General features: G+C 44.9%; 1 protein-coding gene across 1 annotated transcript in view; it reads right to left on the bottom strand.

Moving 5' to 3' along the window:
* The window catches only part of slc29a4a (solute carrier family 29 member 4a), a 168,834-nt gene extending 154,545 nt beyond the window's left edge, over positions 1-14,289 (bottom strand). Inside the window, exons 1-2 of the mRNA XM_068056811.1 lie at positions 14,271-14,289; positions 14,053-14,182 (exon numbers count right to left, since the gene is read on the bottom strand). The gene's annotated coding sequence lies outside the window, so the exon portion shown is untranslated. The remainder of the gene's footprint in view (positions 1-14,052; positions 14,183-14,270) is intronic.
* Between the last annotated feature and the right edge of the window lie 6,464 nt (positions 14,290-20,753).

Raw genomic sequence — 20,753 nt, 5'->3', positions numbered from 1 at the left:
ACATCAGGGCTCGGGTGCTGGCGGCCTTTTAAACATGGCGTCAGCACTTCCTTCCGTGTGAGGTGACGATGCAGCCGCGCCTCAACGCCCACCCCCGGACACTGAGTGGTTGGTCACCCCGTCTGCCGGCTGGCACAAGATTACTACGGGAACAGGAGTTGGAGATGGAGGGGCTTCACTACTCGCTTCTGGTTCCGCCTTCCCTTTCCCGCCAAGTTCCGTAAGATTCCAGCCCAAGTGTCACTTATTCTATTTTTTGTGGGTGAAAAATCTTTCAATTATAAACCATAAAAGTATACAAAATGAATCAGAATCCATTATTTTAAATGTAAAAAATAAAAATCAATTTTTTTCCAGGCAAACATGCCTCTTCTAAATGCATCACCAGGTGATGGGAGGGGAAACACTTTTGCAAGCAATGTGTACAAAGATAAACTTGTTGACTACAACCCTGACTGAATTGATTTTGTGGATAATAAGATAAGGTTTGAATCATCTTTTAGCCAATTTAAAAATAAAAACATTTTTTGTGCCCAGTAGTAGATTATCTGCTGCTACTAGGAGAAGGAAGTATTAAAATACAAAGAAGAATAATTAATTTCCAAATGGCAAATAGACAGTCGCTTTCAATAAAACTGAGCAAATATTGCTTTTGGATTTAAAACATTGCGAAACTCACATTTAATGTAGACTTCAAAATATTGGAAAATGCAGCAAATGAAATATTAAATATCAAAATATTTTGCCTGCGGAGGTGTACTCCAGGCCTCGCACTAGAAAATGCAACTTGTGTCCCTACCACTTGCATCCCTCTTCAGGCTTTTGTGTACTCTGTTTTTTCCTCTAATACGAAAAAAATGTTGAATATATTTATGGCTTAAGTTACAAAGCTGTGTCCCACTGCATTTTCAGTGTAATTAATTGATTTCACATGGCAGAAGCTCATATGCAGGGCTATTTTTAAGTTGACAGATGATTGTGGAAAGGGAAAGTTGTAACAGCTTTTTGAAGCCATTGGTCACCTATTGGTAGTTTCCTAGGTTGATGTTCATACTGGGTACAGAGATCTGGGTCCAGCCCAAAGGTTACATATGAACATACAAATTAGGAGCAGAAGTAGACCATTCAGCCCCTCGAGCCTGCTCCGCCATTCAATAAGATCATGGCCGATCTCTTTGTGTCTCGAATTTCACACATTCCACATTAACCTGTGATTCCCTTGCCTAACAAGAATCTATCTACCTCCACCTTAAAAATATTCAATGGCCCCACCTCCACCACCTTCTGAGGCAGAGAGTTCCAAAGTTACACAACCCTCTGAGAAAAAATTTCTCCTCATCTCGGTCTTAAAAGGGAGACCCCTAATTTTAAAACAGCACCCCCTAGTTTTGGACTGACCCACAAGAGGAAACATCCTTTTCACATCCACCTTTTCAAGACTGTTCAGAATCTTATATACTTCAATCAAGTCTCCTCTCACTCTTCTAAACTCCAGTGAAAACAAGCCCAGTCTGTCCTACCTTTCCTCATAAGACAACCCACTCATTCCAGGTATCAATCTAGTAAACCTCCTCTGAACCGCCTCCAGTGCATTCACATCCGTCTTTAAATATGGAGACCAAAACGGCACACAGTACACCAATGCCCTGTATAGCTGAAGCAGAACATCCTTACTTTTATTTTCAATTCCCCTCGTAATAAATGATAGCATTCCATTAGCCTTCTTTATGACTTGCTGTACCTGCATTCTAACTTTCTGTGACTCGTGCACTAGAACACCTGGATCCCTCTGCACCTCAGAATTCTGCAGTTATTCTCCATTTAAGTAATACTCTGCTTTTTTATTCTTCCTGCCAGAGTGGGCAACTTCACATTTTCCCACATTATACTCCATCTGCCAGATTTTTGCCCACTCACTCAGCCTATCTATATTGGTCTGCAAGCTCCTTTTAGTTTTAGTTTTAGAGATACAGCACTGAAACAGGCCCTTCGGCCCACCGAGTCTGTGCCGACCATCAACCACCCATTAGACTAATCCTACACTAATTCCATATTCCTACCTATCCCTATATTTTCCCTACCACCTACCTACACTAGGGGTAATTGCTAATGGCCAATTTACCTACCAACCTGCAAGTCTTTTGGCTGTGGGAGGAAACCGGAGCACCCGGAGGAAACCCACGCAGACACAGGGAGAACTTGCAAACTCCACACAGGCAGTGCCCAGAATTGAACCCGGGTCGCTGGAGCTGTGAGGCTGCGGTGCTAAACACTGCGCCACTGTGCCGCCCACAACAGCCTCTTCACAACATACTTCCCTACCTATCTTTGTGTCACCTGCAAATTTAGCTACCAAGCCTTCACTCCGCTCATCTAAGTCATTGATATAAATGGTAAAAAGTTGAGGCCCCAGCACAGACCTCTGCTGGATTGTTTCATGTTGTCACAGTATCTAACTCGGGTACTTATACCCAGGTATAAGCTGTTACAGTGGAGTTACCTGTCTTCCCTGAACTGAGTTCATAGTTTTGTGTCATCCCAAGGTTAAAGGCAAAAGGTTAAATTGTATCACTTTCCTCCAGGTATCCTGTTTCCCCATACAACATGGTGTCATCTGCAAACTTAGACAGTCTACTCTTAACAGTCTCAACAAAAACATTTAGAACTAGTTGATAGCATGGACTCTGGGACTAATTTTTGAGGTGATTCTTAATATACTTGTACAATTAGAACTGATACTATAATCAACAGCTTTTGTTTCTGGTTATTGAATAATTTATCATCCAATTTACCCAAGAGATTTCACTTTAATCAGAAGTCTTTTATTAAATATTATCTGAAAATCAAGTTGTGTAACATTCCACACACTACTGCATGTCATTATATGTTTACATCCTTCAGAAACTCCAATAAATCTGTCAGTATTACTTGTAACTTTGTATTGTTCGTGCCTGTGGACCCTGGGATTGAGACCACTCAGACTCAGCTAAAGGCCATTAGCATTTGTCAGAGTGGAAACTCTCTAATGGCTCATTCATCTGACCTGCAAAAGTTAAAGAGATGGGTTATGTATTTTAAAAATAATTCCACTAGTAGCTACAGGGCAGGTCAATCTATTTACACGAGTTTGTGTGCATTTGCTAAAGAAAGACATGCACTTACCTCATCGCTCAAAATCATCTTAACATGCTTAATTTACAATGAGATGCTTTTTGAAGCGTGGTGACTCTTGTCCTGTCCCTAACCCAGAAGCCATTTAGTGCGCAAAAAGAACACACAAATAGCAATGAGATGGATGATCACATGATCTGTTTTGTTGCTATTGGCTAAGGGACTGGGAAAGCTTCCTACCTTTGTTTCAAAGTTCACATGGACAACAGGAATTTAATGCTTCATCCAAAGGATTATATCTCCAATATTGAACTACTCTCTCAATAATGCACTGGAACGTTGCCGTAGATTGTGATTATATTTTGTTACATTTTTAGTGTTTTTTTTACTCTTTTTAAAAATTCTAAATGCTTTTTTCTCTTTCATGTGCCAGACTACACTTGTAGATTGGCCCAAGCTCCTTAGATGCCAAAAATTGTTTCCATTAGCCCATATATTCAGGTAAATTCATAGTTTGTCCAGGAATCAAGAAGTTTAGTTCAGCTTCTAGTTTTATCATGTGCTCTCAAGTGATCCTCTTTCTTTGGAAGGCAACAGGATAACACACTCCTTCACTATGAGGTAGGCTTTAACTACCAAACCGATTTGCCACATCCAGTCATGAATGGTGGTGGACAATTAACCAGCTAATGGGAAGAGGAGGCACCATGAGCATCACCATCCTCAATGACGGCAGAGCTGAGTCAGTGCAAAAGACAAGGCTGAAGTGTTTACAACCATCTGCGGCCAGAAGGCCTGAGTGAATGATCCATATCAGCTTTCTCTGAGGTCCCACCATCATGGAAGCGGGTCTTCAGCCAATTTGATTCACTCCATGCGATGTCAAGAAGGCTGTGTTTGCTGACAACGCAACCACTAAGTGGTGCAGTACTGGCACATGCCCAAATGCAGCCTCATCCACTGAAATGTCACTGTCTGCAATGTCTCAGGCAGCTGCCAGTAATGAAGATGGCGCTGCTCAATTTAATACAAAAAAAATTGAACCCAAACCCCCTCACTCCTCAATGACTGCAATCGCCACCTCTACCACCCCCCAACAGTACCTTCTCCTGATCGCCACTTCTGTACCCTGCTCCCCCTTGCGATCAATGCCTCAATCACCACATTCAGTTTCCCGCTCCCTCCTGCGCCTGCCTTCTCGCCACTCCCTCCCGCCACTCCCGACTGCTTGCTGCTCCATCCCGCTGTTCTCTCCCACCACTCATTCCCCGCCTCACTGCTTGGAGAAGCTGTAGGTTGGGGGGGGGGGGGGTGGGTGGTGAGGGGGAGCCAGTGGGGTGCTAGTGGCGAGGTGGGAAGCGAGCAGCGGGATGTAGAGGCAACCGGTCGAGAGTAGCAAAATGGAGCAGCAAGCAGGTGGGCGCAGGAGAGAATAGCGGGAGGGAGTGGGGAAGAGAAGCAGCGATTGAGGCACCAATTGTCAGAGAGAGGGGGAAGAGAAGTGGCAGTGAGGCATGATCACGGGAGGGAATGAGGAAGAGAAACGACGATTGAGGCGCTGATCACGGGCAAGGAGCGAGGAAGAGAAGCGGTGTTTGAGGTCGCTTTCCAAAACTCGCACTGGAGGCTGACATCCCTTTGTGTGATGACATATTCACGTGCATGCGTGCATTAGTAATGGCAAACTGGCAAAGCACGGGTACATTTTGCGTGTGTGCAAGGATGAATGGGTTGCATGCATGTGTGCAGTTCAGACCGCAGCGATGTCAACCTTGGCTGCATTGTCAGGAAACACTCCGTATCAAGAAACTGCTGAAGGCACCAGATACTGCAAAGGCTATGGGGACCGACAACATCCCGGCAGTAGTACTGAAGACCTGTACTCCAGAACTAGCCACACCCCTAGACAAGCTGTTCCTGTACAGCTACAACACTGGCATCTACCTGACAATGTGGAATTTTTTTCCAAAAATATACTTGATTCATAAAATTTATTTTAAAAAATACATTACAAAACAATTCATATTGGACATTTCAGAAATAAAGATCAGATTATTTCAATACAGAACTTGAGGTGCCTCACAACTCTTGCCATTCCATTTTATATACAATGTACATTTGCATTACGAAGTTTAGTTTTAGTTTAGAGATACAGCACTGAAACAGGCCCTTCGGCCCACCGAGTCTGTGCCGACCATCAACCACCCATTTATACTAATCCTACACTAATCCCATATTCCTATCACATCCTCACCCGTCCCTATATTCCCCTACCACCTACCTATACTAGTGGCAATTTATAATGGCCAATTTACCAACCAACCAAAAACATTCTCTGCAACATCCAGCCCGAGGGATTTCCCATTGTTCCAGCCCTTCGGTTCACTATGGTGGGAGGACCTTACACAGTGGCCTTTCCCCATAGAGCCTTTGCCGTTTTAGTGCATCCCTCAGCACGTAGTCTTGGACCTTGGAATGTGCCAGTCTGCAACACTTAGTCGTGGAAGACTCTTTGCACTGGAGGACCAACAAGTTTCGGGCAAACCAAAGAGCATCTTTCACCGAGTTGATGGTCCTCCAGCAGCAGTTGATGTTTATCTCCATGTGCATCACTGAGAACAGTCCGTAGAGCACAGACTCCTGTGTTACAGAGCTGCTTGGGATGGGTCTCGACAAAAACCACTGCATCTCTTTCCAGACCTGATTTTGAAAGGCATATTCCAGAAGGAGGTGGACGATGGTCTCTTCCCCATCACAGCCACATCGAGGGCAGCATGCGGAGGAGGTGAGACTCAAGGCGTGCAGGAAGGATCTGACATGGAGGGCCCTTGTCATCACCAGCCAAGCTATGTTTTGGCGCTTGTTTGAAAGTTCTGGCAATGAGGAATTTTGCCAAATGAGTTTGACAGTCTGCACGGGGAACCATTTGACAGGATCCACCATCTCCTTTCCCCACAGGGGCTTGAGGACGTTACGTGCAGACCACTGCCTGATGGACTTGTGGTCAAAGGTGTTTTTCTGCACAAGCTTTTCCAGGAGGGATAGGTGGTACGACACCTCCAACTGAATGAAGCATTCTGCAGCAATGTGACCAGACCCATCCTTCACAACAATGGGGGCAGATAGAACCTCAGCATGTAGCGACACTTGGTGTTTGTGTACCGAGGGTCTATGCATAGTTTGATGCAGCCGCAGAGAAAGGTGGCCATCAGGATGAGGGTGATGTTGGGGACGTTTTTTCCCCTCTTTGCCTAGAGATTTGAACATCGTGTTCCTGCAGACACGGTCCATTTTCGATCTTCAGATAAAGTGGAAGATGGCTCGGGTGACCACCACGGCACAGGAGTGGGGTATGGGTCAGACCTGCGCCACGTACAGCAACATCGAGAACACCTTTCACCTTATGACCAGGTTCTTACTTGCAATGGAGAGGGAGCATCGCTCCCACATGACCAATTTCCATTTCACCATGGCTGCTTGCTCCTTCCAGGTTTTGGCACATGCCCCGGCCCTTCCGAACCATATCCCCAGCAGCTTCAGGGAGTCTGACCCAACAGTGAAGGGGATAAAGAATCGGTCGGTCCAGTTCCCAAAGAACATGGCCTCGCTCTTGCCACAATTTGCTTTGGCTCCCGAGACCTGTTCGATCTGGTCACAGATGCTCATCAGTCTGCGAATGGACAGCGGATCCGAGCAGAAGACAGCGACATTGTCCATGTACAGGGAGGCTTTGACCCGAATGCCTCCACTGCCTGGGAGTGTCACTGCTCTTATGACCACATCCTTCCTGATGGATTCAGCAAAATGTTCAATACAGCAAACAAACAAGACAGGGGAGAGAGGAGAGCCCTGTCTGACTCCAGATTTGATCGGGAAACTTTCTGATTCCCACCCATTGAGACTGCACTACTGATGTTTGTGTAGAGCAGCTGGATCCAATTGCAGATTCCGTCCCCAAACCCCATTTTGGAGAGCACGTCCATCATGTATGTGTGCGATATCCTGTCAAAAGCCTTCTCCTGGTCCAGGCTGATGAGGCAGGTATCCACCCCCTGCCCCATACATCGGCGATCATATCCCTGAGTAGCACGAGGCTGTCAGAGATCTTCCTGCCTGATGCTGTACAGGTCTGATTGATGTGAATCACCAATTCCAGAGCAGACTTGACCTGACTGGCGATGACTTTGGACAGAATCTTGTAGTCTACAGTATGCAGTGAGATGGCCGCCAATTTCTGATTTCCACCCTCTCCCCGTTCTGCTTGTAGATGTGGGTGATGATGCCTTGCCTCATGGATTCTGACATGCTGCCGGTCAGAAGCATACTCTCTTACACTTCCAGCAGGTCTGGGCCGATCCAGTCCCACAGAGTTGAACACAACTCAACCGATAAGCCATCGCTTCAGGGAGTTTTACTCGTCTCGAAGGACCTGACGGCCTTTGTCAGCTCGTACAGAGTTAGCGGTTTGTCCAGTTTCTCCCTCATGCTGTCATCTAAGACCTCCATGATAGATGACAGGAAGGACTGGGAGGCCGTGTTGTCCGTGGGCTTCACGTCATATAGCCCAGCATAAAAGGATTTGCTGATCCTTAGTATGTCAGACTGCAATGACATTACCGAGCCATCCTCTTCCTTCAGGCTGCTGATTACAGAGCTCTCTCTGTGTACCTTTTGGAAGTAGTAATGCGAGCACATCTCATCCTGCTCAATGGAGCGGACTCTGGACCGGAAAATGATCGTGGAGGCCTCTCTGGCAAAGAGCGAGGCCTGCTGGCTCTTCACCTTTTGGAGATCCTCTTTGACCTCGACCCCCATCAACTGCAGCAGGAGCAGATTCTGTATGCTTTTCTGGAGTCGGGACATTTCCCTCTGTCTCTCTCTCGCCGTCTGAACACCTTTGAGGGTGAAGAACCTCTTGATGTTTGCCTTGATCACTTCCCACCAGTGCGCCGGAGACTCAAAGAGAGGTTTCACGGTTCTCCAATCTTTGTAATCCCTGTTGAGTTCCTCATGATTCTTTGAGGTCAACAGTTTTACATTCAGCTTCCATGTCCTCCTGCCAACCCGCTGGTCGTCCTGCAAGTGACAGTCCACCAGCAGGAGGCAATGGTCAGACAAGAACACCGGCTTGCCATCGGTGGATCTGACGGGACACAAACAGGAAATCAATCTTGGAATGGACAGACCTGTCTGGTCTCAACCAGGTGCATCTACGCTGTGTTCTGCGGGTTGCTGAAGAAGTCATGCAGCTTGGCATCTTTTACTGTTTGCATCAGGAGTCTGGACGTGGCACCCATTTAACTGTCGGCCCTACCCTATCAGATCGTCATTCTTACCTGGCAGGTGAGAGACCTTGATCCTGCAGGAGATGTGTTTTTGGGGGGGGGGGGGGGTTGGGAGGGGGTGGTTTCAGCGCAGTTTTACGGCATTTCATGCCTTTGAGATTGGAATTCTCTTGTGGTTGTTGTTTTCTTGCTGGTTTGGGTCTTGGTGCCTGTCCTGGGAAGACTTCAAGCAAAACATGACTGCAACCAACACCAGAGCTCCAGGCTGGGGGTGGGGTGGTGGGGGGCGGGTGTAACACCATTAGGGTGGAGGTGCAAAATAGCAAAGGAGGTGCACCCATAGATGAGACCTTCTTCATTAAGAGAGACCTTTATGAATGTTGTGGATTCGAAGCTGTGGACATCGTCTGCCTGCAGGACTTCCCCAGCAGTGGCTACTTTGCCGTGCCGTTCAAAAACATAGCGGGATGCATGAAGTCTCACATGGACTGCAGCAGTTCAAGAAGGCAGCTCACCACCACCTTCAAGGGCAATTAGGGATGGGCAATAAATGCTGGCCTGGCCAGCGATGCCCACATCCCATGAATGAATAAAAAAAAAGGTTCCTGAAGGTCTTCAAGGAGAGAGAAAACCAGGTGCTGTTGTCAATCCTCCCAGCGGAGCCGCCCTTCACACTGCTGTCGCAATGGAACTGGGTGATGACCATCCACCTCTACAACCCCAATATTCCTGTTGTGGATGTGCTCACTTTCCTCGCCAGGTACGTCGAGCTGGCTGGGAGCTGCACTGAGGTCAAGGGCCCCTTTGGGATTTGGACCAGCAAACGGCAGGTCAAGGTCAACTTGAAGGTTGACACCAATGGAGCCATCCTCCACCCTCCCACCAGCTTCGCTATCGGGGGAAGTCAGGGCTTCTCGGTCTATGTGGGGCAGCCCAGAGTTTGTCATACCTGTGACAAATCTGGTCACGTGACGGCCAACTACAGCACAGAACTGCAAGAACTGCAAGCAGGAAGGCCATCAGACAAAGCACTGTAAGCAGAGTAAGTGCTGCAACCTGTGTGGTGAGGCAGGCCACCTCTCCAAGACCTGCCCCAAACGTTGCCTCAGTTACGCACAGGCGGCGAGAATCAAGGAGAGGCATGAGGAGGGGACGATGAATGTGGCTGGTGCCGCGAAGGAGACCAGCAACCTTCCCCCCACATGGCCACCCAGCAAGGAAAATCTGTCTAAGGAAGACAAGGAGAAGAAGGAAGAGGAAGCTGCAGCAAGCTGCCAAACACCAACCCAATGCCCAAAGTCTTCAGTAGACAGAATCAATGGAGGAGGAGCCAGCAGAGGGACAACCGGGTGAGCGGCAAATGGTTAAGAGGTAAACCACAAAGAAGAAGGTGCAAAAAAGTGAACAGACCAGCAGCCAAACCAGTGGCAAGAGGAGGCTCATGTTGGAAACGGGCTACAGCGGCTGCTCCTCACTGGATGAGGAAGGGCAGGAAAGATGGCACCAGCAAAAGAAGCGGCAAAACGCGAAGCAGCTGGAAGAGAAGATCCCCCATCTCCGAAATACAGGATATAGTGATGGGCTCAGCACACCCCAACCCCAAAGCGCTTAACACAGCAAGACGCCCAGTGCACCCTAGCTCCGAGAAGCCAGCAGCAGCAGCTGAGGAACAGAGGGGAGAGACACCACTAGCTGAGGACTGTCCAAACCTTGCTGCCTACAAGACCCCCACAAAGTCACCCTGGCAGAACGAACCCCCCCCATGAGTGACCAGAACAGTTCTCTGAGCCCAACAACTGTGCAACAGTTTGCGAACACTATGGGTTATGCAGGAACATACCCAAGGACTGGGATTCATAATAACGCCTGCAGTGGTAGGCAACATACAGCTTTAACGGGTTTAAAGATTGCTTCCATTAATGTGCTCAGCATTAAATCCACTATGTAATGTGTTTCGACCTTGGGCTACCTTGCCAAGGTCAAAGCTGACCTACTGTTTCTGCAGGAGTGTGGAATCCCACACCTCAGCACTTACAGGCAATGGTCGCGATGGTGGTCCCATGGGCCATCGATCTGGTCAGGGGGAAACGATTCCTGTTCTTCTGGCCTGGGTATTCTGCTGTGCGGAGGCAACTTCACCATCTCTGAAGTTAAGGAGGTGGTGGGTGGTCACCTCCTCAGAGCAGACATAATGTACTAAAATGCTCTGCTCCAGTTAATCAGTGTAAGCCCCAGTTCAAAACAGCAAGCGGCTGATTGTCCTCCAGCAGCTCCCACTGCTGCTGGCAACATCCAGGCTAGTCATTCTAGCTGACAATGTGAAAAATTACCCAGGTAAGTACTGTTTACAGAATGCAAGACAAATCCAATTCAGCCAAATACCGCCCCATCAGCCTACTCTCAATCATCTGTAAAGTGGTGGAAGCTGTTGTCAACAGTGTTATCAAGCGACACTTACTCAGCACTAACCTATTCACCGATGCACAGTCTGAGTTCTGCCCGGACCACTTGGCTACAGACCTCATTACAGCCTTGGTCCAAAAACAGACAAAAGAGCACAGTCCCAGAAGTGAAGCGAGAATGACTGCCCTTGACATCAAGGCAGCATTTGACCGAGTGTGACATCAACGAAGTCAATGGGCATCAAGGGAAAAACTCTCCACTGGCTGCAGTCATACCTAACACAAAGGAAGATGGTGGTGGTTGTTGGAGTCCAAACATCTTAGCCCCAGGACATGGATGCAGATGTTCCTCAGGGCAGTGTGCTAGGCATAAACATTTTCAGCTCCTTCATCAATGAACTTCTGACCATCACACTGTCAGAAGTGGGGATGTTAGCTGATGATTTTAAACTGTTCATTTCCATTTACAACTCCTCAGATAATGAAACAGTCCATGCCCGCATGCAGCAAGACCTGGACAACATTCAGGCTTGGGCTAAGAAGTGGCAGGTAACAATGTGCTATACTGTGCCAGGCAATGACCATCTCCAACAAAAGAGAATCTAACCAACTCCCCTCAACATCCACTTGACAATCAATGGCATTACCAACCTTGAATCTATCACCATCAATATCCTTGGGGTTACCATTGACCAGTAACTTAACTGGACCATCCGTTTAAATATTGTGGTGACAAGAGCAGATCAGAGGCTGGGAATTCTGCAGCAAGTAACTCTACTCCTGACTCCCCAAAGCCTGTCCACCATCTACAAGGCACAAGTCAGGAGTGTGATGGAATACTGTCCACTTGCCTGGATGGGTGCAGCTCCAACAACACTCAAGAAGCTCAACACCATCCAGGACAAAGCAGCCTGCTTGATTGGCACCCCATCCACCATCTTAAACATTCACTCCTTCCACTACTGGCACACTCTGGCTGCAGTATGTACCATCTACATGATGCAAAACAGCAACTCACTGAGCCTCCTTCGACAGCACCTTCCAAACCTGCGACCTCTACCACCTAGAAGGACAAGTGCAGCAGACACATGGGAATACCAACACCTGCAAGTTCCCCTCTAAGCCACACACCCATCCTGACTTGGAACTATATCAAGCTAAGCTGGCAAGTCAATCATGAAGACTGCTGGGAGTATCTTGGACCTGCCTAGCTCCAGTATCAGCTGATTGAGTCTGCCACAGCGGACTGACAAGTTCCAATCTCCCATTGGCATCCATCTCACCTTGGAACTAATTCAATCCCAAAGAACCCATTTTAGCTCCCTTCGAAGGAGGGTAATAACTAAAGAAAGAACTTGCAGTTTAGTAGTTCCTTTCATGACCACAGGACATCCCAAAATGTTTTACAGCCAATGAAGTGCAGTTGCTGTTGTGCTAAAAAAAAACAGTGGCCAATTTGCACACAGCAAGGTCCCAAACAGCAACGAGGTAATGGCCTGTTTTAGTGATGCTGGTTGAGGGATAGATGTTGGCCAGGATTAGTAAAACAGATATGTCATGATATAATTCAAACATACGCAACAGGTCTAGAAATGTCCACAAAGACAGAGATTTAAAGCCACAAAGTGAAAAACACAAGGCTTTCAAAATAAAGTTGGAAACCCCTACACTGTACTCTGAACACTCTTGATCAAGTCGACAATTTTGAGTGGCCCCTTACAATTTGACTAACTGCGCAGGGAGACTGATCCATACAGTTTCATATACATTATGACTTTCACCGCTTGCCTTATTTCAGGCTTCATTTGTAAAACCTAAGCCTCACTTCCTTTAATTGAATATTTTAGTACCAATTTAAAAGAAAAATACAGCGAGGCTTCAACATTTCTTGCCATGATTATTCCATGTGGCTAGAGGGCGTCTTTACCATTATATATTTTGTCAACTGTTACTGTGTTTTTTTTAACGATAAGATTATTTACAAGCACTGCGCTAGCTCTATGCAGTTACTTCTGCCTGGAAAGTGTCAGCCGGAGACAACTCACAGCTCCATAAGCACAGACAAATAGTTTACTCTTTTTTTTGTTGTTGTTGCTGGAACTAAGCACTTTGCTAATGTTTCTGTCCAATTTGATTTCAGGTTCATTCGGACCACGAGTTACCGGAATCAGATTGACAGCCTAATCAGCCTCTTGAACTTCTCGTCGCCAGCATCCTGGACTGGGGTGGGGAAGCAAAGCAGTCAACAGATTCTCAATGAGATGGTCGGGGGGAACTGCAGTGAACACATGGGCAAGAACTGCATGGGGACAAGGGGAGGGGAAAAGAGGGACTATGACTATGAATTACAAATCCCATCCTCACTGACATTAACCATAAAAGAGTATGGTTCTTTCTCTTAATAAATTGTACCTTAAAACTTATTCAGGGAACCTTTCCACATGTTTTCTCAATCTTCTTGCATTGCATTTAACTTTATCTTCATTATAACTCTGAAGGGATCCCTTTGTCATGTGTGTGTATTGGGCGTGGGGGGATTAATGGAAAATTTGCTGCTTTGAACCTCTCCCAAGCAAGAGCCGATAAAGCGAATTGGCCGATCCCAGGGACAGGCAGCAGGTGTCACCGTTATAAGGTCGTCAGGGCCCCAGCAACGAACATCACCAAAAGAATATAAAAATCACAAAATGAATCAAATATAGAGACTTAACAGCTAATATTTGAAGCAAAATAATTCTATCCGTCACCATTTTATATTCAGAGGAATGTTTAAAATAAATGCTTGATCTTTGCAAAAATCTCACATTCAAATTGTTTGAAAGTGAATTTCGCTGAGCACAGTGAAATCGTCAAACTGCCCATAACTCACCGAAATTGTTATTAAAATGTCTTACAGTTTTTTTCTTTCAAATACTTATTCCGCAATAAAATATATGTGTATTATCAATCAGAAATGCCTCGGTTTGGAATACTGAATGCAAATGTGCAACAGACAAATGAAAGTGAAACAGTTCATCAAACCCTGCGTGCTGATTGATTAACAATGTGTTCAGGACAGTTTGTTAATGTTGCCACTGAAATAAAACAATGCTGGAAACAAAATGTCAGCGTCTCAAAATGTCAGTGTGTAAGCCTCCTGTACCTCCATTTCCAATTTGCTGATGTATCGTTCAGATGTTACATTTTCCTGACATGCATCCCCCTTTTCATTAACTGTCATCCGCCCAGGACATCTCACCCGAATCAAACCTTACCTTTTAACTCGCTTCATCCATCTGCCCTCTCCGCCTGTCCTGTGTGAATGTATCTCTCTCTCTCTCTCTCTATCTATCTTTCTTTATCTAGTCAGCCGGTCTAATACAACAACAGGTTGCCCACTTCGCTCTGCAGCACAAATACAATAACAAAAAGGGACTGTTAGCTTCCAGCTTTTTTTTTTGTTTTTCTCTCCCTCGTAAGGCAAGGCACTCACACTCATTGCTGTCTCATCCTCAGTCAGACTACCGCCTTCCAGCCTCTCCTGTCACTGCCTCCAGAATGGAATCTGGACACGGATGAAAACAGTCTCTTCAATAACGACCTACCCCTCACAAAACCTTTCTCCTTTTCAATAAAGCAGGGATCATGTGTGCCAGCAGTATGCAAAAAATATGCCTATTAAAGCGAACATTTTTGCCTTCAGTTAAACACAGAAATCTAATTATAACAAAACCCTGGTTGGGGGCTGGGCCCCCCTAAAACCTTCAGGCCACGATTGGCTTTATTTTAAGTGGAACTGTGGGACCCTGAATGTTGAAGGGAGGGAGGTTTTCAAAATAAGGACACCCGTTTTAGAGAGGAAAATCGATTGTTTTTAACTGCATCGGAATACCAGAGTTCAAGAAGGGTGGTTTGTGAGCTGTGTTAATAATAAACGGTGGGAGTGCTGCTACTTTTCAAAGTACTGGTCCCTTTAGTTGCTGCACGTTTCATAGTGGCTCCCTTAGAGATTAACAATAATCCTTGCATGAAACTGTACCGATGGTAATAATCCACAGCAATTAAAAGCAAATAAACTCTGAACAAGGACTCGACCAATCGCTTACTTTTTTCCCTCAGATATTCAGTCAATGATGCTTAAATAAATATTCAAGGCATTATAAAAGAGAGAACATAATAGGTTAAAAGTATATTCAGGGCAATATTTACTTTGTTTAACGGAAAGAACATTAAGGCAGAATAAGCCGCATACGTGCCTTGGATACCAATGATTTATTTGCAGTGGTTTATTTATGAACCGACACTATATGGAGTCCCACAGCCAGACATAATCTAGACTGACACTCCAATGCAATGCTGAGGACTGCGATCGTTTTTAGGGTGAGATGTTAAACTGAGGCCCCACCTGCCTGCTTTAATGGTGTAGGTGGATGTTAGAGATCCCATGGAAATATGCAAATTTTGTCTCGTTGTCCTCGCCAGTAATTCTCCCTCAACCAATGTTAGCAAACAATTAACAGGTGGCCTCCTGCAGAATGGCTGCTAACTTACCAACAATCACCATACTCTGAAAAGTAATTCATCTGAAGTTCTGAGATAGTTTTAGCAAATATGATAAGGCATTGTAATATTTCAAGAATTACTACAATACTGTGACACAGGCATATGTGAATGGCAGGTTTCTTCTTGGTCTGACTGATTCTCCATACTTTTCTCATCAAAGTGTTGACTTGCACTGGGATACAGATTAACAGAAGCCTGGCAGTCCTCCAGCACATCACCTTGACTAATGAGTGCCGTGGGTGCTATTCAGTAGAGGCTTGACCCTGCCATGCACATGCATTTTCCAGAAAGACTTACTGGATAGTAATCAGGAATTGGAGTTCAAATTGATTTTTCCTCTATCATGCTGAATTGTAGCATACTCACTGCTACCTGAAGCTCACAAACATGATGTCGATCAGGGATGAAGGGACCAAATGGTTTAACCTTAGAAACCAGGTATATCAGCCAGCCTGTCTCATCACTGAGCTCAACTACCATCTGATCACATCATTGTACAGAAAATGTGTTTCACATGAGCGTGTACCTGCGTTATGTCACAGTACATCACCACACAATAATACAATCATTTTGTAAAAGTACATTCAAAATAACCTAACAAAATGAGCTAGTTATACAAATAAGAGAGAGAATTGGAGATTTATTAATGAAACTGCACATGGGTTGTCTGCCATCTCAAGCTTGGTTTGTTTTGTTTGGTTGCTAACCAGGTCAGTCCCTTCAAGACTAGCACTTGTGTGCTCCCTGTCAGATTGCAGATAATTATAAGTGTGTGCACATACCTCAGCTCAATTAGGGATCAGTAAATTCCATTATAATTTCACACCCCTAGATGAAGTGCCTGGTTTTCTTTCTTTTTTAAATGATTGTTTAGCACCTGTAACAAAGTGTGATATCTAGAGTGTGATAGACATGCAGGACAAACAAAACCACTCCAGGACATGAGCACAACAATCTAGACTGACACTCCAGTGCACTACTGAGGGAACACTGCATTGTCAGAGGGGCTGTCTTTCAGATGTGACGTTAAACCGAGGCACCATCTGTTCTCTCAGGTGGATGTAAAAGATCTAACAGGACTATTGTGAAGAAGAGCAGGGGAGTTATCCCTGGTGTCCTGGGCCAATATTTATCCCTCAATTAGCATTATCTGGTCATTATCGCATTGTTGTTTGTGGGAGCTTGCTGTGTGCAAATCGGTTGCCGTGTTTCCTACATTACAACAGTGACTACACTACAAATAAAAGTACTTCATTGGCCGGAAAGTGCTTTGGGATGTCTGGTGGTCATGAAAAATTGGTTATAGAGCAGCAGTTGGCATTGGCAACAGTGAATGTGAGGATGCACTGAATGATAACAGGACTGTTATGCCATGTGATGAACATTGAATTATTGGACCACTGAATTTAGGCTGACTGAAAAATGCAAATTGCACTTTTATAGAAACATAAAAACATAGATACATAGAAAATTTATGGCACAGAAGGAGGTCATTTGGCCCATCGTATCCCTGCCAGCCAAAAAAGAGCTATCCAACTGAATCCCACTTTCCAGCAGTTGGTCTGTAGGCCTGTAGGTTACAGAACCTCAAGTACATATCCAAGTATTTTTTAAATGCAATGAGGGTTTCTCTACCACCCTTTCAGGCAGTGAGTTCCAGACCACCACCACCATCTGGGTGAAATAAATTCTCAACTCCCCTCCAATCTTTCTGCCAATTACTTTAAATCTATGTCCATTGGTTATTGACTTTTAAAAAGTGCCATGGGATCTTCTACATCTACCAAGCCACCAAGTCAGACAGCTCAAAGTGCTAGCAAGAGATGTCACCACCAACATGTACAGTGCTGTAATGAAGTGTCACCCTAGATTAAGTTCTGGAATGGGATTTGCAACTACAACATACTACCTCAGAGGCAAAAGCACTACAAATTGAGCTAATGCACTTAATAAGCTGAGGAGCCAGACTAGTTAATCCGTAATGCCCTCACTCGGAATTGTTTGGGATTTAACTCCCAGCATCGGTTTAGGAATGAGTGAGTATTAGTAAAAAAAATAGTGCTAGGGAAATTAGTGGGGTTAAAGGCTGACAAATCCCCAGGTCCTGATAACCTACATCCCAGAGTACTAAAGGAAGTGGCCCTGGAAATAGTGGATGCATTGGTGGTCATCTTCCAAAATTCTATAGACTCTGAAGTAGTTCCTACAGATTGGAGGGTGGCAAATGTAACCCCACTATTTAAAAAAGGAGGGAGAGAAAAAAGAGGGAACTACAGACCAGTGAGGCTTACATCATTAGTGGGAAAAATGCTAGAGACTATTATAAAGGATGTGATAGCAGAACACCTGGAAAGCATAAACGGTTTTGGGCAAAGTCAGCATGGGTTTACGAAAGGGAAATCATGCTTAACAAATCTACTGGAGTTTTTTGAGGATGTAACTAGTAGAATAGATAAGGGAGAACCAGTGGATGTGGTGTATTTGGATTTTCAGAAAGCTTTTGATAAGATCCCACAAAAGAGGTTAGTGTGCAAAATTAGAGCACATGGGATTGGGGGTAATATACTGGCATGGATTAAGAATTGGTTGACAGACAGGAAACAGAGATTAGAGTAGGAATAAACGGGTCTTTTTCCGGGTGGCAGGCAGTGACTAGTGGGGTACCGCAGGGATCAGTGCTTGGGCCCCAGTTATTCACAATATATATTAATGACTTGGGTGAAGGAACTAAATGTAACATTTACAAGTTTGCAGATGACACAAAGCTGGGCGGGGGGGTGGAAGTGAGTTGTGAGGAGGATGCAAAGAGGCTCCAAGTTGGGTGAGTGAGCAAATGTATGGCAGATGCAATATAACGTGGATAAATGTGAGGTTATCCAGTTTAGTTGTAAAAACAGAAAGGCAGATTATTATCTGAATGGTGATAGATTGGGAAAGGGGGAGGTGCAACAAGACCTGGATGTCCTTGTACACCAGTCGCTGAAAGCAAGCATTCAGGTGCAGCAAGCAATTAGGAAGACGAATGGTATGTTGGCCTTCATTGCAAGAGGATTTGAGTACAGGAGCAAGGATGTCTTCCTGCAGTTATATAGGGCCTTGGTGAAACCACATCTGGAGTATTGTGTGCAGTTTTGGTCTCCTTATCTGAGGAAGGATGTTCTTGCCATGGAGGGAGTGCAAAGAAGATTTACTAGGCTGATTCCTGGGATGGCAGGATTGACATATGAGGAGAGATTGGGTCGACTAGGCCTATATTGACTAGAGTTTAGAAGAACGAGAGGGGATCTCATAGAAACCTATAAAATTCAAAGAGAACTAGACAGGCTAGATGCAGGAGGATGTTCCCAATGGCTGGGGAATCCAAAACCAGGGGTCACATTCTCAGGATACGGGATATGCCATTTAGAACCAAGATGAGGAGAAATTTCTTCACTCAGAGGGTGGTGAACCTGTGGAATTCTCTATCGCAGAAAGCAGTGGAGGCCAAATCATTAAATATATTTTTAAGAAGGAGATAGATATGTTTCTTAATGCCAAAGGGATCATGGGATATGGGGAAAAAGTGGGAACAGGATACTGAATTAGACAATCAACTATGATCTTTTTTGAATGGCGGAGCAGACCCAAAGGGCCGAATGGCCTACTCCTGCTCCTTTTTCTATGTTTCTATGCTTCTGTGACACCTGAGTTGACTTGCCAAAGTGTTCTAACATTAACCAGTTTGCATTAAATGTACATTTTCGTTAAACACTCAATTTGGATAGATACAAGCTACTCAGTTAATAAATTAACCCTTTCTCACCAAATCAACAAGGAAGACATCAAACAACCAGTCAGGCAATATAAGACTTTTTATTGCTCACAAAATCACAACTGGAAGGTAAGTGCACGAGGACATAATAGATATGAATAAATGTAGTTATCTAGCAATCTGAATAGCTAATCATTATTGTGCAGAATTATCTAATATAATGAGTAGCCAATGTTACAGAGGCAATTCAATACATCACTATAAATCAGCATTAATGGACGCTGTGTATTAATTTTAGTAGTGACCACGGCCTGAGATCATTGCAGTGGGTAAGGTTATGTTAGGGTTAATACCCTAGAGAGCTGACAAGTTAACAGATTTGATAGCCAGTCTATTGAATAGATTATCATTTAGATACTGGTGGTTAGCAATGCTTCAGAGCTTGACGACCTCATCTTTATGAGTAACTGGTGGTTGAGTCAATCGCCTTCTTTCCCTAGGATACAGACATTAGCTCCTAGACTGTCGAGTCAATGAGCCCCAGTCGACAAGAGGGTTATCTGTTCCACTTGAATCTCTATTTCTGGCTGAACCTGCCTTACACATGATGAGTGATGGTCTATGAGCTGGCTTCACCCTCACCTTTCTTTGATCTTGCACACGTATAAAGACAAGTGACATTTTTCTCCACTTGCAACTGGCTGGTACAGCCTCATAATCTAACTCCCCATTATACTCCCTCTCCTAATAAGCTGTACCTGTAAAAGCTCTTACAGAACAAAGAGAGCTTAGGTGAACTAACAGAAACTGCGACTTCTACTCAGAGAGGCAGTTTGTTCTCTCTACTACTGAACTACTAGAAAGATTACTACATAGTGTTTGCTGATGCTGATTTTGTGAGGCATGCAGAACCCTCTTAATTTTTGTATCTGAATTTCAAAGCAAGGTTTCCCTACATTCAATTAACCAATCAGAGTGACAGATGTGCCAGAAGCTCTCGACACCCCTTTCTGTCAATCAAACATGATAACTGCAAGGTTCTGTGACAGTCATTAAGTCACTTGGACATGGCTTTATCCCCAGCACGACAGACTTTGTAGCTACAATTTTATGGCCTTTTCCTGATTATTGTGCATTTCTCCAGAGCTTTTTCATACAAATGGGGAGATATGGCACCTTAATATTCCGTAAGTGGCTTGTATGAGGGATAATTGGTTTCTTATACTAGTAAGAAATGTCTGTAGTATTAGCACAGTCGTTTTTGGAACACTTAACAGAGGCTTTATGGCTTCATTTAGTTTATGGCATATCCATGGCTTGAACTAGCTGAGAACTTGGGGGCTAAATTGGATAGCCCCAAAAAAGGGCACAGGAACTGCAATGCTCAATTACCCTTCGCCTGCTTGATGTAAACCTTTCAGGACTGAGATAAAGAGAAATTTCTTCACCCAGAGAGTGGTGAGCCTGTGGAATTCGCTACCACAGAAAGCAGTTGAGGCCAAAACATTGTATGTTTTCAAGAAGGAGTTAGATTTAGCTCTTGGGTCTAAAGGGATCAAAGGGTATGGGGCGAAAGCGGGAACAGGTTACTGAGTTGGATGATCATAATGAATGGCGGAGCAGGTGCGAAGGGCCGAATGGCCTACTCCTGCTCCTATTTTC

This window comes from Heterodontus francisci, chromosome 24 (genome assembly GCF_036365525.1).
Source record: "Heterodontus francisci isolate sHetFra1 chromosome 24, sHetFra1.hap1, whole genome shotgun sequence".
Classification (NCBI taxonomy): Eukaryota; Metazoa; Chordata; class Chondrichthyes; order Heterodontiformes; family Heterodontidae; genus Heterodontus; species Heterodontus francisci.
The sequence above is the reverse complement of the archived record's forward strand: the minus strand, read 5'-3'. Positions and strand labels throughout refer to the sequence as shown.